Here is a 15,599-nt window from a genome sequence, read left to right as displayed (position 1 = left end):
ATCCACCTGTGAATGATATGAAACATGCACTTGTCAAAGCTAAACTCCTGTGTGGCGCAGTGGCATAAGGCACTGCATCTCAGTGCTAGAGGCGTCATTACAGACCCTGGTTTGATCCTGGTCTGTGTCACAACCAGCTGTGATCGGCCAGCGCACAATTGGCCCAGCGTCGTTCGGGTTAGGGGAGGGTTTGGCCGGAGTATTCCATTATTGTAAAATAAGAATTTGCCTAGTTCTAAAAAATAAACTAAATGCCATTGTAAATGCATAGGTGTGGACAGTGAAATGTAAAAGTGTTTGGAAAGCCAACTGCAATGCATAGGCCTCTATAACATGGACAGTGGCCAGCAGAATGCATCGGTCTTTTTAGCGTTTTCAAATCAAATCAAATCAAATCAAATCAAATTGTATTTGTCACATACACATGGTTAGCAGATGTTAATGCGAGTGTAGCGAAATGCTTGTGCTTCTAGTTCCGACAATGCAGTAATAACAAGTAATCTAACTAACAATTCCAAAACTACTGTCTTGTACACAGTGTAAGGGGATAAAGAATATGTACATAAGGATATATGAATGAGTGATAGTACAGAGCAGCATAGGCAAGATACAGTAGATGGTATTGAGTACAGTATATACATATGAGATGAGTATGTAAACAAAGTGGCATAGTTAAAGTGGCTAGTGATACATGTATTACATAAGAATACAGTCGATGATATAGAGAACAGTATATACGTATGCATATGAGATGAATAATGTAGGGTAAGTAACATTATATAAGGTAGCATTGTTTAAAGTGGCTAGTGATATATTTACATCATTTACCATCAATTCCCATTATTAAAGTGGCTGGAGTTGAGTCAGCGTCAGTGTGTTGGCAGCAGCCACTCAATGTTAGTGGTGGCTGTTTAACAGTCTGATGGCCTTGAGATAGAAGCTGTTTTTCAGTCTCTCGGTCCCAGCTTTGATGCACCTGTACTGACCTCGCCTTCTGGATGATAGCGGGGTGAACAGGCAGTGGCTCGGGTGGTTGATGTCCTTGATGATCTTTATGGCCTTCCTGTGACATCGGGTGGTGTAGGTGTCCTGGAGGGCAGGTAGTTTGCCCCCGGTGATGCATTGTGCAGACCTCACTACCCTCTGGAGAGCCTTACGGTTGAGGGTGGAGCAGTTGCCGTACCAGGCGGTGATACAGCCCGACAGGATGCTCTCGATTGTGCATCTGTAGAAGTTTGTGAGTGCTTTTGGTGACAAGCCGAATTTCTTCAGTCTCCTGAGGTTGAAGAGGCGCTGCTGCGCCTTCTTCACAATGCTGTCTGTGTGAGTGGACCAATTCAGTTTGTCTGTGATGTGTATGCCGAGGAACTTAAAACTTGCTACCCTCTCCACTACTGTTCCATCGATGTGGATAGGGGGGTGTTCCCTCTGCTGTTTCCTGAAGTCCACACTCATCTCCTTAGTTTTGTTGACGTTGAGTGTGAGGTTATTTTCCTGACACCACACTCCGAGGGCCCTCACCTCCTCCCTGTAGGCCGTCTCGTTGTTGTTGGTAATCAAGCCTACCACTGTTGTGTCGTCCGCAAACTTGATGATTGAGTTGGAGGCGTGCGTGGCCACGCAGTCGTGGGTGAACAGGGAGTACAGGAGAGGGCTCAGAACGCACCCTTGTGGGGCCCCAGTGTTGAGGATCAGCGGGAGGAGATGTTGTTGCCTACCCTCACCACCTGGGGGCGGCCCGTCAGGAAGTCCAGTACCCAGTTGCACAGGGCGGGGTCGAGACCCAGGGTCTCGAGCTTGATGACGAGCTTGGAGGGTACTATGGTGTTGAATGCCGAGCTGTAGTCGATGAACAGCATTCTCACACAGGTATTCCTCTTGTCCAGATGGGTTAGGGCAGTGTGCAGTGTGCAGTGTTTCAGGGCAATGGACAGCCAACACGCATAGCCCTCTGTTCTGGAGCACTTTCAGGACACTGGACAGCGCCTCCACATATTTTTTCTTGTTGGTGCAAACAAATCCCACACACAAAGTCACTAGTTATAAATTCACTCTGGGTACGGTGTACAACCATTATTAGTCATCTGGCAAGTGTGTGCTCCCTAATCCATGAGTGTGTGTGTATGTGTCTGTGCGTGCGTGCGAGAGAGAGAGAGAGATACATGCGTCGTTGGGTTTTATTCCTTTTTCATATTGCTAGGTTTCCATTGAAACAGTCACACAATGAAAGCGCGGTGGTAAGGAGCGGTGGTAATGCATAGACTCTAGACTACACTTTCCCCAGTAGTCCAATTTGCAGTTGCTTTAACGTTTGTCATGCTGTCTTCTTTTGGGAGTTTTCAAAGTTGAACCTTTATAATCGTTGTTTATCAACACATAAAGTCACGACGCGGTATATCCTTCCTCCCCAACCCTTCTTTCCCCCCTCCTCTCCCGTTCGGCTCGTGTGGTTCAGTCCCACCCCCTGCCGTCTGGTATTGCCGTCCTCTACAATACAAAGCTGTATTCTCAGTACCTCCCCCTAGTTTCGCTTCCTTTTGCCCTGCACTCGATCAGTCACTGCCTACCTTCCTTGGCATCCTCACTACCACCTCTTCACCTGCGAACGACTTTCACGGATCCGAGCTCGCCCGAACCTCCCTAGAACACATCGGGATATTTCTTCTTAACTATCGAACTCCCGTTTCCCCACGGGTCGACTTGGTCACTCTGTTTATCTGTGTACTCATGCTTACCAACTTGCCGAACCGAAGGATTTCTCTCTCTTGAGCATGAGAAGGACCGCCAACTCATCCACAATTCAACATCTAAGATTGAGCTACCAGCATGCACACTGGATACATATGCTCCAGCAAAAGTTTTCGGACAGAAAACTAAAGCACCTTGGACCACATATTCCGAGCACAGGGGAGAATCAGTTTTAGGTAAGCCTGCTTAAGTGTAGCTTAATTTGCGTTCAATTGTATTGTTTTATATACACACTATACCAGTTATTAGAGTAGCTAAAGGTTATGCTGTAGCTTATTGACAGTTATGGCGATTTTACATGGTCAACATGATAGGATATAGTGTTTTTTTCTGGACGGGTGCGTTTTTCTGCTTTATCATTGTCAAATCAGGCAGCGTGTTGTCTTATATGTAGCCTATGTGAGTTTTGTGTTTCCATGTGTCCAACCTATGTTGTTGTTATTTATCTCAATTAACATTCACTAAATGTCCATTACTGTGGATATGAACAACGCTAGATCCTAATACCTTACATTTACATGCAAAGTGAGTTGGTGGTTCAGTGCAGTAGGCGATTGGCTGAATTCTCCTCGCATATGACTGTATGTAATGCGAGGCTGCAGAGGAGGACGACATAATGAAAGAGCGTAATAGTGTGGGGGAGAAAGCATTAAGAATCAGTTTTCAATCCACGCATAGTTTATTTCACACTGACCCTCGCCTCAATGAATGGACCGTCGGAATCAGACCAGGGCACATTGAAGTTCCAGGCACAGCATCATAATATGCTTGTGTATTTTGTTCTAGAAATAATGGGGTTCGGCTCAAACGTCGATTCCCATGTGGGATTATATCAACATTACTACAGTTGATTGTGCAATGTGAGTCCCTATCAGTTAATTTTACAACATACGACTGAAATACCGAAGCTTCTGAAATTCAAGACTTATGCCGCATTTCAATTGCTCACATTTCAAGCATCGTTAGTTTGTTTCTAGCGAAGTGTGGAATGAAGGCTACCCGTTTCACCTGCTGTATGGAGTGTAATGCAATGGTGAAATGCATTAATGTTTGATGTTAGTCTCTCAGTTGTAAATATTCAGTAATTGGTGTGTCACTTATTTTATCTTATCCGTGAATACTTTCAAACACAGTTTAGACAGAATCCATCGTGCAAGTGTATGCGTGTGTGTATGTGTGTAAAAATATAGCAAATGCGACAATATCCGGACTGTTGCCTCATGAGTGTACCTTTTCAACACAGACATGTATGTTGGAGAGCAGCTTGATCAATAATACAAATATGCTGATGTTAATGGCTTATTCAAATTAATTCAACAGAGAAGAAATATTATGATCAGAAAACATGTATGTTTATGAGGCTGCAACATCGAGCCAAAGTTGCCTCTCCCTCCCTTCAAGTGAAGTTGTGTGAGTGCGCTACTGTCGACTAACTGCTGGGGGAGCTCGCGCTCTTTTGGCCCATGTGTCATATTATCATCTACAGGCAGGATAATTGACTGGTGCTGATGAATACACGATTAGAAATGCAACTCCACTTTTAGTGGGCAATTCGTTTTTTAGAACTAACGACTGGATTTTATAACTAACGACGGGGACTTCTTCTTCTTTACTTTGTGCCTTTAGATATGTGCCAATAGGTGTTCGTCATCCTTCACGTTACAGATCAATCATGTACTCTCAGTCTTACTCTCCTGAACCCATTTTAATTCCACATCAGACAAATGTAATTTCAAACAGACATGGTACAGCAATGATTGAACTAAGATACATTTTCTCTTGACATCTTCATATGAATCAAATCGTAATAACGACATATACTGTAGAGTGGTCATTTCAACATGTTCATTTACCAATATAAAAGTAGGGCACAGCAGCAGCAAGAACAGATTTACTGTCATTGTTAATATCAATATTGACATCATATCCATGCTGCCATGTGGTCTGTTTTGTGAACTAAGTTGAAAGTTATCAATCGATATAGCTCTCTTCAAGTCCACTCTGAATGACATTCCATTTCTACTCTGCATTTTAAGTGCTCTTTACAATGGACACTTTCCAAGAACTGTTTTGTCAGGCAAGGCATGAACTCATACATATTGACAGTATGCCAATATGTTATATCACATTATTCTGCGATTAACATGCATGAAAAAATTTCTACAGTCACAAAACAAAGTCTTTTTTTAAGTATTTCAAATGGCTAATTCAATCAGATGGCCTTTATATTTCATATATGATGGCAACATATAATCCTTTTCAAAGAGAAATGGCTCAAAATCACATATGCCAAAAAAGAAAATGCCTGCAGTAGCTTGAGGCTACAGCTGTGTCCCATGCTTGGTGACACTGTGTTGACAAAGCCTGGGAGTACACGCTGCAGCATAATGTTTTGTGACTCCTGCTGTGCACTTCAATGATGGATTGATTGCAACCTCATGTTGCCATGATTCACAAAGGCAAATAAAGGACTACACACTAGAGACTAAACACTTTTACACACACACACACACACACACACACACACACACACACACACACACACACACACACACACACACACACACACAGATTAGGGTGCATAGTAGCACATTCTCCTTAAATAGATAAACTGGGAGGTAGGCAGTGGCCCATTCTCCTTATGTATGGACAAGAATATCAAATACAAGCCCTCTCAGTGCTGGAGCTAGAAGAGCTAACTGTCTCACATTGCCAAGAGGCATCAGGCGTCTCCACTATTGGCCGGACTAGCAGTGTGCGCTGGTTGCAGCTGGAGTGGCCGGAAAGGATTCCTTCCAGAGGGAATAAAAAACCTGTTTTGATGGGAGGAAAAACTACAGTGGTCAAATCAAGCCATGTGTCAGAACAACACACAACGGATGGTGAACTTCATTCCAAATTGCAGTGGTAATCATTTGACCTGCAGTTGTCCTCTGGCCTGTACTTCTCCTCTGGGGCTACCACAAGACCTAAGAAGAAATGAAGTTGCTGGATGTGTTAGTTGACGTGAGGCTACTGTGGGATTGCTTGACTAGTAACTAAATACAAAAACATCTATGACCTATACGTTATGTACTCCTATATAAAATGTTATATACACTTGCCCAGAGTGCAACTGTGAGATGTGCATACTGTATCTCACCATGCACTCATATACATATACAGTATGTATTTCCTACTTACTCTATGTACTTTCCAGTACAGTAGTGAGCTAATGGGATGAGCATGCATGGCTTACCGTGCACAGCAGGGATAGTGCCCTACAGCTGAAGGAAGCCTCAAAAACCTCTCAGCGAGTCAATCAAGGCAGACATTTTTTATGCCTGCAAAATTAATATAGACACCTCAATCAATTATTTATCAGTCAAATACGTACCTTCAGGAGGTATTCACATCCCTTGACTTTATCCACATTTTGTTGTTACAGCATGAATTTAAAATAGATTACATTGAGATTGTTGGTCACTGGCCGACACACAATACCCCATAATGTTAAAGTGGAATTATGTTTTTCGAAATGTTTACAAATTGTTCAAATGTAAAGCTGAAATATATTGAGTCAATATGTATTCAACCCCTTTGTTAAGGCAAGCCTAAATAAGTTCAGGGGTAAAAATAGTCTTAATTAACAAGTCCCATAATAAGTTGCACGGACTTGATTTTTTAATGACTACCTCATCTCTGTACCCCACACACACAATTATCTGTAAGGTCCTCAGTCGAGCAGTGAATTTCAAACACAGATTCAACCACAAGGACCACAGAGGTTTTCCAATGTCTCTCAAAGAATAGCACACATTGGCAGATGGGTAAGAATAAAGAAAAGCACACATTGAAAGAAGAAAACTATAGAAGAAAACTGAGGATGTATCAACAACAATACTAACATAATTGACAGAGTGAAAAGAAGGAAGCCTGTATGGAATTTAGAAAAAGAAATGCAACCTGTTTGCACAAGGCACTAAAGTAATACTGGAAAATCAATAAACTTTTTGTCCTGAATACAAAATGTTATATTTGGGGCAAATCCATTACAACACATTACTGAGTACCACGATCCATATTTTGAAGCCTAGTTGCGGCTGCATCATGTTATGGGTATGCTTGTAATCGTTAAGGACTGGGGAGTTTTTCAGGATAACAAAGGAACGTAATGGAGCTAAGCACAGGCAAAATCCTAGAGGAAAACCTGGTTCAGTCTGCTTTCCACCAGACACTGGGAGATGCATAATCCTTTCAGCAGGAAAACCCGATGCCAAATCTACACTGGAGTTGCTTACCAAGAAGACTGAATGTTCCTGAGTGGCCGAGTTACAGTTTTGACTTAAATCTGCTTAAAAATCTATGGCAAGACTTAAATGGTTGTCTAGCAATGATCAATCAACAATTTGACCGAGTTTGAAGAGTTGAAAAGAACAATGGGCAACTATTGTACAATCCAGGTATGCAAAGCTCTTAGACACCTATCCAGAAAGTCTTACAGATGTAATTGCTGCCAACGGTGATTGTAATGGGTTTGATGTGAATACTTATGTAAATTAGATATTTCTGTATTCTATACATTTGCAAACATTTCTAAAAACGTGTTTTCACTTTGTGATTATGGGGTATTGTGTGTAGATGGATGAAAAAAATATATTTAATCCATTTTGAATTCAGGCTGTAACACAATAAAAAGTGTAATAAGTCAAGACAGATGAATACTTTCTGAGGGCAGTGTATACTGTACAGTATATGCACCTTCATCAGGGGGTGAATCCTAATGCTATGTAATACACTGGTGGTGAAGCTGAAGATTAACTGACATTATCTATCCCCACCGTAGAAGACACATCTGTGTCGTTGTGAAATACCAATATTATTTCTAACCTGTAAGTGAATGTAGGTGTATAGAAATGTGTAAAATGTTGATTTGTTTGACTATTTCTTATATCATACACAAAAAAGAGCGTGTAATGATTCACCGCAAATCAAGACCCATACAATATTCAATGGCAGAATATCTACAAAGATGAAAACAGTAAATTAACTTCAACCATATAATTATGACAGCCTAGCCATCAATCAGACCATGCCCAAAACAACAACAACAACACAAACATGTTTACTTCAAGAAAGTCTAATGTTTGGTCAGTATAAAATAAGTGAGGATGTCCACCTAGCTACATTCTGATCATTTTATGGATAAAAAAATCCATATATAGATCAATTCACAAATGTAATCCCAAACTTTACCCGAAGGCAGGACCAAGGAAAATTTGCTTTCATTTAAGGAGAGCAAAGAACATAGCCTGAGGAACATTGATTGACCAGATACGTTTCTGTTGAAAGACATAGTAGTCTGTACAAACTTGAGAACATAACCTTGGCTTGAATCATCTTGATTTTAGTGCACAGCAAATTATCCAGTGTCTATATGGGTTCACATTTACAGTGTTAAATTAACACACAGTTTAGTTTAACGCCTTATTTGCATATTTCCCAGAGTCCCTTGCCTTTCAAGTGAATTGTAGAGTTACGACCCATGACTGTATTTGTTAGTGACAGAGACATAGTTATTGAATTCATTAATTTTCGGTCTTGTGACCTTCACCAAGTGAATATTTTATAATTCATTTAAAAATATATATATTTTTTTTCTCTGTTGAGTTTTTCCAGATTTTTTAATTGGTTTTATTTTTATAGAAAAACAACAAAATTCATTATTTTAAGTCCACAACAATGCTCAAACCACACCAGGAGACCACTGTTGAGGTCTGGGAAAAATCTAAGATTATTTTTTTGTTGATACAGTTCATTCAGTGTACACCAGCAAAATGACTTGTTTGGTTAGCGGTGTTTCTGTAGCACACATGATTTTAGAGTTTGCTAAACAAATCACCACTGGATTGATGCAAATAATCATGATCATTCTGCGAGGTAGGCATAGGCTACGTTGTTGTGAACATTTAATTGAAAAGGTTTTTGGGAAAGCCAAAAACAGTTATCATTATTAGCATCATCGCTAACGGCTACACAAAGTGGTAGACAAACGCGCACACAGACAGGGGCATTCCTGCACTGCCTCTTCAGAAAGTACGAATCACTGAAGCATTTTGTTCATGTCTGATGATAATCTTGTGCAAATGAATTGATATTCTAAAAGGTTCAATACCTTTAGTTGATTTCCTACAAAGTTCAATACATTATTGAATTTTGTTGAATTCTGTTTTAATGTCTGGATTCCATGATTCCACCTACATTCTCTGCATCGCATATTTTATCGGGGCTCTATATTCAGAATGACTGCCTGCCAGGTTGGGAAGACTACGTTATGAGACTGCCTAAACCATCTAAACTGGAACAGACATTTCATTAACAGATGCAATAAGTCCAGATAGGATTAACAGATAGGATTACTTTAGAAAATTTGAGTAGCATAAGATTAATTAATTAATTAATCAATCAATGTACGTGCAAACACAGATATTTAAAAAAACTATTACATTTTTTTAACCCGTAATAGAGCATGCTAGGAAATATGATAATGATGGGTGTGGTAATAATGATAACGCTGGTTATTAACACCAATGAGTGTTAATTTAACACTTGAATCAACACTAGAAATGTTGCACTGAAAAATCTGCACCATCCACTGGGAACAGACGTCAATTCAATGTCTATTCCATGATGGTTCAACGTAATTTCATTGAATGACATGGAAACAACCAGAGTGTGCCGAGTGGGTAGGTAACACTGGCCAATTTGCTGTGTGCAAGATTTTGTTTGGGATCTTTTTTTTTTACTCTTGTCTTGTATAATTTGATAGTTATCTTTTAGCTTCTAATGGATTAGATTAAATTTGAATAGGAGAGAGGCTGGTCTTTTTGAAAGGCATTTTCATCATGCCATAATAACGCAGCCATTATTGAATCTAAACGGTATTAGCCTCAGGAGAGAGAATGCAATTAAAAGATAATAATGAAAAGTAAATCTTACTGCCTCTGGGTCTACATTGTTTATTGTTTCTGTTCTTCTCACATTTGTATTTGTTTTGTAGGATTTTTTTTTTTATCTTACAGCCTACATTTTCTGTATTTAGACAACAAATTAGACAGTAGCATACATGTTTGAAAGAATGTATGTATTACTATTTTATTGCTAAATGTTTCACTGTCAAGATTCAAATGTTACTTTGGTCAAATCTAGGACTACAGTGCAATGAGGGTTATTCTTGATATGTATTTTAATGAATCACTGACGGACAGAGACCATTTGGATAATTATAGCATATGTCATATTGTGCTGATGACCTGATTCTACAGTTGTAGTATCTTAATTTGATCACCCTGTCGAAGGAGAACATTCCTGCAATGCAGGACTTTTTCAATTATGTGTATTTGCAGTTTAAAAAGACGTTTGAAGTTTAATTTCCACTTTGAACTTTCAGACTTGATTTTTCCTTGTATCAACCCCTATAAAAATGTTAATTCATTATAATCCACACAATACACGCTCAAATTAAGATGTAATGCATATGAAGCAACATGCCACCACTGTCAAAGCTATCAGTCATGAATGAAAGAAAGCTTTATGGCTTCACAATCACAAACACATTGCCATTCCTGAGACCATGTATAGTTGACAGTGTGTCTTGGTATGTTGATGGGTGGCCCTATTCATGCAGGTATATATTTTCTCATTAATATAAAACATTATTATCATCATAAATCTTGCCATATAGGCCATTCATCATGATTGGCTTCGATAATAGTGATATGGAATCCTTACAGTCAAAGCCATTAACAGTACTGTATTTAACTATGGCTTTTCCCCGATGTTGGGTGGCCAATCAAAAATGCATGTTATGACCAATGGTAAAATAAAAAACAGGTTAATTGTGTAGATAATCCTCTAAGAAACCCAAAGGTCCAGACCTCATGTCTCTATCATAATATGTTCAAAACATATTAGAGTTCTTAATATGTTCAAAACATATTAGAGTTCTTAACCTTGTAGGATGGTCAAAATTAGGGTGACTAAATCAATGGAGGCCAGAGAAAAGAAGTGGTCAAAAATCAGGAAAATAAAAACACGCCAGCTAGGCTGGATGCTGTGAGAGAATTAAAGCTATCTGATAGGCTTACCATTGAACTCATCTATTTTGTCAAATATTAATGCGAAGTTCCTGTTCTCTTTCGAAGACTTCTCACAAAAACAAGCATATCTCCGTGAAATGTCAACGGAGTACTGAGCTATTTATTTTCAAAGCCTTTTACATTTAATTCAGCTCATGTCATGGTAATTTTGCTATGTGCGGCACGTGGGAAACAACTTGGAAGACAACGACCACAAAATGTAAAATCCTACAAAGTTTCAGCGAGAAAGCTGCACTGCTCTGTCAACAAGAGTTTGGTGCTTACTACTGGATGTATTAAGTTACGAAATACCAGTTTTTGGATAGAATGATATGTTTGAGAAAGACCCTGCTGAAAGATTCAGAACATGAAGAATCATATTTGTCTTGGTAAAATGTATTTTATAACATAAGGAAGTGCAATGTCATTGCCAAAGCGCGTTTTCACCCACTCTGGGCAGAGTGGGTGGACACCCTACTGGATGTCCTTTGAGCTGCACTACACCCCCATAAATAGCAAAGCCTCCACCATTTGGACAAAATTAGGACCCCCTGAATCTTGAGAAAAAGCCCAGAGGCCTCTGCAGACAGCAGAAGCCCAGTACCTTGGTTGCTTACGTGTTGGGTTGGATTCTATTCTCCAGTTCACCTGATGACAGGTTAGAAGGAAGAGATGGAAGAGAAGAAACTCCCCTACGGATGCTATTGGGCATCCTTACTGTAGCCTGCTGAGGCTGCTGGGATTATTAATAAACAATGGCAACCTGGTGGGGTGGAAGGGATCCTGCCAGTTGGCAACTCCTCCTCACCGCTGGTACCAGTCAGTCCCCAGTCAGTGCAGTACAGTGAGGGGGCTGGCTGCCAAGGCTGACTGGGAAATTAAAAGCTCACTAAGAAATTCCACATGTGCATCTCTCTCTCGCTCTCTTTCTCGCCATGCCTCGGTCGGTTGTCTTCTATCTCTGGCGAATTAGAGAATTAGCGTTGTCTTGATGCTAATCCCCCGTTTGATATGCTGCTGTCTAAACCCACGTTCTCCTCCATGTTTTTTGATAGAAAATCCCCCCCCCCAAAAAGGCAAGGCCATTTGTTTTTTTCCCTTGAGATCAAATAAAGATAGGGTTCAAAGATAAATGTTCTCTCTTTAATGAGATTTACTCATCCTGAACTGTTTGGTGCTCTATCAGTGGTCTCCTTGAAACTATCCTCAGGACCATCTTCTCATACGTGTCTATTCTCACCATGAATTTAGTTGTGAATTGAGGATGGTGGTCTGCCTAGATGTAATTGGGGCACTATGTAGAAATAGAGGTACTTAGACTACTCTGACTCAAGATGTTGATTCAGATTTGCCATGTGGGAGCATCTCTAACGTGGCTTTCCCAACAATTCTGAATGTCCTGACTTTGCTTGCTCACCCAGCAGACCAGGTGGCTGGTGTGTTTACGGTCATATTCAATCACTCCCTATCCCAGTCTGCTGTCCCCACATGCTTCAAGATGGCCACCATTGTTCCTCTACCAAAGAAGGCAAAGATAAATGAACTAAATGACTATCGCCCCTTGGCACTCACTTCGGTCATCATGAAGTGCTTTGAGAGAATAGTCAAGGATCATATCACCTCCACCTTACCTGCCACCCACTTCAGTTTGCATACCGCCCCAACAGGTCCACAGACAATACGATCGCTATCACATAGCACACTGCCCTATCCCATCTGAACAAGAGGAATACCCATGTAAGAATGCTGTTCATTGACTACAGCTCAGCATTCAACACCATAGTACCCTCAAAGCTCATAATTAAGCTTAAGGCCCTGGGTCTCAACCCCGCCCTGTGCAGTTGGGTTCCTGGACTTTCTGACGGGCTGACCCAGGTGGTGAAAGTAGGAAACAACATCTCCACTTCGCTGATCCTCAACACTGGGGCCCCACAAGGGTACGTGCTCAGCCCCCTCCTGTACTCCCTGTTCACCCATGACTGCATGGCCATGCATGGCTCCAACTTAATCATCAAATTTGGAGACGACACAACAGTAGTGGGCTTGATCACCAACTACAATGAGGCAGCTTACCTCTCACTCAATGTCAACAAAAGCAATGAGATGATCATGGATTTCAGGAAACAGCAGAGGGAGCACCCCCCATCGATGGGACAGTAGTGGAGAAGGTGGAAAGTTTTAAGATCCTCGGTGTACACATTACAGACAAACTGAAATGGTCCACCCACACAGACAGCGTGGTGAAGAAGAAGCAACAGTACCTCTTCAACTTCAGGAGGCTGAAAAAATGGGGCTTGTCACCTAAAACCCTCACAAACTTTTACAGATGCATAATCGAGAGCATCCTGTCGGGCTGTATCACCGCCTGGTACGGCAACTACACCCCCTCAACTGCAAGGCTCTCTAGAGGGTAGTGCGGTCTGCACAACGCATCACCGGGGGCAAACTACCTGCACTCCAGGACACCTAACCCACCCGATGTCACAGGAAGGCCAAAAATATCATCAAGGACAACAAACACCTGAGCCACTGCCTGTTCACACCGCTATCATCCAGAAGGCGAGGTAAGTACAGGTGCATCGAGACTGGAAAAACAGCTTCTATCTCAAGGCCATCAGACTGTTAAACAGCCATCACTAACATAGAGAGGCTGCTGCCAACATACAGACCCAAATCACTGGCCACTTTAATACTGTTGGTTAGGGCTTGTAAGTAAGCATTTCACTGTAAGGTTGTACACCTGTTGTATTTGGCGCACGTGACAAATAAACTTTGATTTGATTTGTAATGGATTTAATAAAGGTGTCACTTTAAATAATGCCACTAATAATGTTTACATATCCTACATTACTCATCTCAAATGTACATACTGTATTTCATACCATCTATTGCATCTTGTCTATGCCACACGACCATTGCTCATCCATATATTCACATGCACATATTCTCATTACATCTCTTTACATTTGTGTGTACAAGGTAGTTGTTGTGAATTTGTTCGATTACTTGTTAGATATTACTGCACTGTCGGAACTAGAAGCACAAGCATTTCGCTACACTCGCATTAACATCTGCTAACCATGTGTATGTGACCAATAACATTTGATTTGAAATGCGTGAAAATAGTTTGTAAGGATGTCTTTGGCTCAAAGACGGATGGCTATGAGATAGATGAAAGTTACTAAGAAACAACCTTACCCACTGGGCACACACAGTGGGCACATACATTGTTTCCACTTAATTTCAATGAAATTACGTTGAACCAACGTGAAATAGATGTTGAATTGACCACTGTGCCCAGTGGGTAGGAATCTCTGCAATGGTTTGAGACTAGATACAGTCATTTGCTAGCGTCACATTGTCGTTGTCATCATCATCTTCTACTTATTTTTCATCCTCTTCCTCATCACCCCACCGTCATCATCATCACTGACTGCATGCATAAGCTCTTGATCTGGTGCCATTGTTCAGCTCAGAGTTAAGCTGCCTTTTTAGCGCCTTGTACTGAGAGAAAGACTTTAAAAAAAGCCACCAAGTCATTCAGGCAGTCCTGAATCTACCCAACTAAACTGCAATATCAGCTATGGGGGGAAAATTGCTTGGTGCAGCGGGTTTTCGACATCGCCTGCCCGGTCCCTCACAATTACGTGCGGCCAGGTGTAGAGGGAGGAGGAGGAAAAACAAGAGGAGTCTGCTTGATTTAGCGGTAATTATAGAGAGTATTACCTCCGTCTCCCCTCTCTCTGTGAGTGGAAGTGAGTTTCCAATTCTAAGTCCTGTCACCTCGTGATCACTAACGGGTAGAAATTACCTGTTAGAGATAGGGCAAATTGCTGGGGGCTTCTCCCATGGTCCTCGTCGGGGCGCTTGGGGTGATGGTGAGGGGGAGGATGGGGAGTGAGGGGAGATGGAGGTTGAGGTGTTGAGGAGACTGTGGAAACTGTTTTTTAAACTCTGGAGACTTTTCCGAGGCAATGACTTCGACATTTGAACTCAGGAAATACATCCGTACTATTTTTTCCCCCCAGGGTTTCCCAAACTCGGTCCTTGGAACCCCAAGGGGAGCACCTTCTGTTTTTGCCCTATACACAACTGATTCAAATATTCAACTTATCATCAAGCTTTAATCATTTGAATCAGCTGTGTAGTGCTAGGGCAAAAAACAAAACGTGCACCCCTTGGGGTCCCAAGGACCGAGTTTGGGAAACGCTGTCTTAAGCCAATGCTACTCAGTCATCTTTCTTTATAATCTGGGAAAGTGCTGCTTCCAACAGCCAACTGAGTATATAGACTTAAGTGAAACAACCTCATTGTCAGTGATATCTTTTGTGTCATTATAGCAGTCTGTTACTGTGGAAAGTCATGTAGTCCTTTGTTGCTGCTGGCCAAAGAGATTCATTTTCCATTCTCTCCAAATCCTCAATCCCACTATCTTTGTTTGCTTGGTATTGACACAAGGCTGAATTCTAACTTCAGTGCTTTTAACTGCACTGCATTGATGGACGTTCAGATTTGTGTGAACATGTCCATATCTGAAGTTAGAATTAAGCCCATTTCGGTCGAATCAGTTTGCACCCATTTTGAGCCATAGGAGAATTTGGGAAAATGTTGATTGAGCAGACCAACTGTGATTCGTAATATGTTGTGTGCCCACACAACTGGAGGATGATTGAATGACATAGGCTTGGGCAACCTAACTCCATCAACAGTTTTCTCCATTTGCGTATTCCCTAA

General features: G+C 41.2%; 1 protein-coding gene across 1 annotated transcript in view; it reads left to right on the top strand.

The window, feature by feature from the left end:
* Nucleotides 1-2,427: 2,427 nt before the first annotated feature.
* LOC110509819 (BMP/retinoic acid-inducible neural-specific protein 1) overlaps nt 2,428-15,599 on the top strand; it is a 120,715-nt gene continuing 107,543 nt past the window's right edge. The window contains exon 1 of the mRNA XM_021590941.2: nt 2,428-2,924. The gene's annotated coding sequence lies outside the window, so the exon portion shown is untranslated. The remainder of the gene's footprint in view (nt 2,925-15,599) is intronic.

The sequence above is a fragment of the Oncorhynchus mykiss genome, chromosome Y (assembly GCF_013265735.2).
Source record: "Oncorhynchus mykiss isolate Arlee chromosome Y, USDA_OmykA_1.1, whole genome shotgun sequence".
NCBI classification, from domain to species: domain Eukaryota; kingdom Metazoa; phylum Chordata; class Actinopteri; order Salmoniformes; family Salmonidae; genus Oncorhynchus; species Oncorhynchus mykiss.
This window is presented reverse-complemented; position numbering and strand designations above follow the sequence as displayed.